The sequence below is a fragment of the Humulus lupulus genome, chromosome 4, assembly GCF_963169125.1.
Source record: "Humulus lupulus chromosome 4, drHumLupu1.1, whole genome shotgun sequence".
NCBI classification, from domain to species: domain Eukaryota; kingdom Viridiplantae; phylum Streptophyta; class Magnoliopsida; order Rosales; family Cannabaceae; genus Humulus; species Humulus lupulus.
The window spans coordinates 134,434,465-134,439,083 of NC_084796.1; the positions used below are offsets into that span (position 1 = coordinate 134,434,465).

General features: G+C 36.4%; 1 non-coding gene across 1 annotated transcript; it reads right to left on the minus strand.

The window, feature by feature from the left end:
- Window positions 1-2,168: 2,168 nt before the first annotated feature.
- Window positions 2,169-2,275, minus strand: LOC133833611 (small nucleolar RNA R71). Its single transcript, XR_009892982.1, has one exon. It is a non-coding gene; the product is annotated as a small nucleolar RNA R71 (small nucleolar RNA).
- Between the last annotated feature and the right edge of the window lie 2,344 nt (window positions 2,276-4,619).

Consider the following 4,619-nt stretch of genomic DNA (forward strand, 5'->3'; position numbering starts at 1 on the left):
TTAGGGCATGAGGCCCCGTTAAATAGGTATGATTAGCATTCTGAGAATGATTAATCAATGGTGTTATGTGATTAACATGCATATGTGCGTATTTTGTTGGGATATGTATATCCATATCTGTTTCTACATTGAGGTCTATAATCCTGGATTAGGACTTGACTTATTGTTAGGCTATTTTTAGCCTACTTTCTAAGTTTCTTGATTCATATTTTATTGTTGTGTTTGCGTGTTATTGGGAGCGAATTTACGCTTGTTTTTCATGATTTAAAGTTTAAGCACAAGAATGGTTCAAATGGAATGGAATGTGGAGAACAAGTGCTAAAACAGGTTTAAAAGTGTTCAATTCAGGATATCCAATTAGGGCCGCTGCACTAGAATTTGCACCGTGGCGCTGGTGTCCATTACAGCCGCGGCGAGGTCAAAAATCAGATTGGAAGTGGAAATCTCAAATCCATTTAGAGCCGCGGCGTAGATTTTTGGGCCGCAGCGAGCCCATTTTCTAGAAAGCCGAGAAGTCCTAATTTTTGAATGGTGTTGCGGTGCTATATTCCGTACGATTTATGAATTTTTCACTTAAAGACAGGAATTTTAGGAATTGGAGCATAAAATTAGGAGATCATCATTTTTTATTAGAAAAATCGCGATTTTCTGAGCAGACTGTATTTAGAGAGGAGAAAAAACAACAAAGAGAGAATTCGAGATCAAGCTTTGGAGCAATTGTGACCCCGAATCTAGTTTCTTCTCTACTCTTTTATTTCTGATTTTATTATGTCATTTATGGATCAAATTATGAACATTTTAATGGAGATTATGAACTAAACTCCAATTTAGGGTTCTTAATGGAGATTCTCTAAAGCTTTCTATGGATTAATGTAAGTTCGATATTTTTCTCCTATTGATGTGTGATTTATTCATATTTGTGCTTATTACATGTATTTGATTGGCCATCCTATGCATGATTTATGATTTCAATACAAAATCTGAAAAGTGAGAGTTGAGAATGCTCTAATTGAATAAACATAAGTTTCAACATAAAATGATAGTATTTGTGTGGCTTGTGTAGCTTTAGGATTATTGCGTAATGTTGATTATGTGTGTGTTATGCCTCAGAAATGTAGGATAGTGCCATATAATTTAGAATCTATATGTCTTAATCAGAATATAGGTTATTTTATAATTCGCTATCACATTAGGTAGAAGAAGAAGAATTGGTTTACATTGTTGAAATAGGAAGTGGAGGCAATTGAAATTAATTTCCCTACATTTCATTTCTTGATTGAATCTTGTTTATTGTTTCGTTATTTATGTTTTGCGTAGATTATTTTGTTTAAACAATCCATTTTTTGATAGCTAAATTGAAACAAAAATTCAATTAATTGGTACATAGCTATAGTCCTTGTGGGAACGATCTCACTTACATGAGTTATTACTTGTAAAGACGATACGTATACTTGCGTGTTGGATTTTTCACAACAAGTTTTTGGCGCTATTGCTGAGGTCTGTTTTTAGCTAATATTAAAATAGTTGAACTTTATTCTAATTTGGTATTTCATTTTCAGTTTTACTAATTCTGTTATTGTCTCAATTTTTGTCATCTAAGGTTACAGGTATATTATGTGACGTCAGGGCTCTGTTATTCGATTGCCTATTGATCCTAAAATAGAGAAGACTTGTAGACTGAATGGATGAAAGAAAAGGTTATAAGAAGGGTTGAGACTACCATGGCAGATCCAGCGATTAATAATAATGGGTTAAATAGGGGTGATGTTGAGGATCAACCTAATGGTCAGAATCCACCAGCCAGAAGTTTAAGGGACTATGTGTTGCCTACTGTGATAGGGGTTCAGTCTTGTATCAGACCACCCCCTGTTGATGCCAACAATTTTGAAATTAAGCCTGCCATACTCCAAATTGTTCAATCCACTGTTCAGTTTGGGGGATTTTCAACAGAAGACCCCAACATGCATCTTACTAACTTCGTTCAGCTCTGCTAGACATTTAAAATGAATGGAGTTAGCGATGATGCCATCAGATGAAGGTTATTTCCATTCTCTTTGAGGGACCAAGCTAAGAGGTTGTTGGTATCTTTGCCATCCAATTCGATCACTACATGTAATGACCTCGCTCAAAAATTTCTCTCAAAGTTTTTCCCTCCTGTGAAAGCAACTAAGTTGAGAGAAGTGATCAACAATTTTTATCAGTTGGAGGGTGAGTCTCTTTATGATGCTTGGGAGAGATTTAAAGATTTTTTGAGAAAGTGTCCCCACCATGGTATTGAGAAGTGGATGCTAGTCCACAATTTCTATAATGGTTTGTGCGGTACTACTCGCACCATTATTGATGCAGCAACAGGGGTGCTTTTATGACCTATTGGAAGAAATTGCCATGAACAATTATCAGTGGCCTAGTTAGAGGTGAAATCCAAGGAGAGTGGGTGGAATGCATGAGATTTATGCCATCTCTATTCTTAGTGCTCAGGTAGCTGCTCTTACAAAACAACTACAAAAACTACTGTGGCAGCCCCAGTGATGCAAGCTAAAGTGATGTGTAAACTATGTGGTGGACCCCATTCTTTTGAACAGTGCCAATTTGGGGATGTGAACAATTTTCCATTAGAGCAAGCACAAGCTATTGGGAATTTTCCAAGACAGCCTAATAATCCGTACTCTAATTTCTATAATCAAGGATGGCGAAATCACCCGAACTTTTCTTGGAAGAATGACCAACAACCCCAATCATCAGATCAACAGCCACAACAATCATTTTAGCAACCACCTCCTGGGTTTTATCAATAGAGATTCAGGCCTCAACAACAACCACCTCAGTCGCCTATGCAACAACAACTAAATCCTGTGAGACAGCCTGATACCCAGTCTAATGTTCTTAATCAATTCATGACTGAGACGCATTCTTCTATCAGACTCTTGGAGAATCAGATGGGGCAATTGGCTACTCTTATTGCCAACCGAGCTCAAGGTAATCTTCCTAGCACCACTGAAGTCAACCCAAAATAACATTGTTAGACTATTACTTTGAGAAGTGGGAATAAGTACGAAGGGCTAAGCACAGAGCAGTCAGTGGAAGACAAGAATCAGGATCAACAGGCACAGGGCACAATGGATCAGAAGCAAGGTGAAGACAAGGTTACTTAAGACCTCCCAATCAAAGAAACTACCTCCAAAGCATAAAGATCCTCGTAGTTTCAATATCCCATGTTCAATAGGGGGTTTACTAGGAACAAAGGCTTTATGTGATTTAGGGGCCAGAGTGAATTTAATGCCTCTATCAATCTTTCAGAAGATGAATTTAGGAGAAGCTCAGCCAACTACGGTATCTTTGCAGATGGCAGATAGATCAGTTAATCACCCTCTTGGAGTGATTGAGGGCATATTGGTAAAAGTTGGTAAGTTCATCTTTCCTGCGGACTTTATTATTTTAGATATGGAGGAAGATGAAAATATTCCAATAATACTTGGAAGGCCATTCTTAGCGACTGGTAGAGCTTTAATTGATGTAGAAAAAGGTGAGTTAAATCTGCGAGTGCAAAAAGCAAAAGTTATATTTAAAGTTTTTGCAGCAATAGAAATTCCAACATGTTGTAGAGTTGAAGTGGTAAACCAAGAAGGGAACAAGTTGGAAGTATCTGAGAAATGCTCCATAGTTAAAACTGGAATGAGAAAGGGGCGTCATCGGTTAAAAAGGTTCTTTAGTTAAAGAATTCAAATGTTACATGAGCGAGGGAAAGTTCCGATAATTTATAATCACAAGAAACAAGGGCCAACTCATGACACTATGGCTCTCAAGGACGTCCAGGGAGGACTTGCTGCGAGTTGATTATAAATGAAAACAAGAATCCGACTAAAAGACGTTAAAGACAACGCTCTTAGGAGGCATTCCTATGTTTTTATGCTATTTTTTTTAATGGAACAATGTTTTTAGAGATTTTGTTTTAGTTGTTTTTAGTTTTATTCTGGAAAAATTGTGTTGTAACTCGTAAGCCGTGAAAAACGTGAAAAAAATTGAAGTTTAGGTTGTTATAGCGCTACATCAACCTCCGCCATCTCAATCATTTGAGGGACCTTCGTCCCAGCCTCCACAACTGCCATACTGACGTGGTTGTTCAGGTAAGTCTCTTTTCTCATTCTTTCTGTACTTTAACATTGCGGACAATGTTAAATTTTAAGTTTGGGGGAGAGATTTATTTTTAGTGTTATGTTATTTTATGTGTTTTTCAGTTTTTTTTTTTAGTTAGTTTGTATTGAGTCATGTTTTAGAGTGTAAATTACGTTGATGATAATTGCCATTTTAATATGATTGACTGTTATGTTGTATAATCCAAAGGAAAAGTTGATGTGCTTCTGAAAAAAAATCTGTGTGCTTGGTTAGATTACTTTGTTTTTCACTGTGATATGTTGACATTAGAGATCTATTGCTCATAAATTGCAAATGTTATCATTGAATTATTTTATGCATGTCAATTTTGGATTGTGGATTGAAAAAGATTGAAAAAATTCTAGAACCTGTTTGCTTACTATTTGAGATGAAATTTGAAACAATACACATTTAGGAAAAGGATATAGGAAATTTTTTTGGATTTGTTGTGCCTTCCAAGATATCCC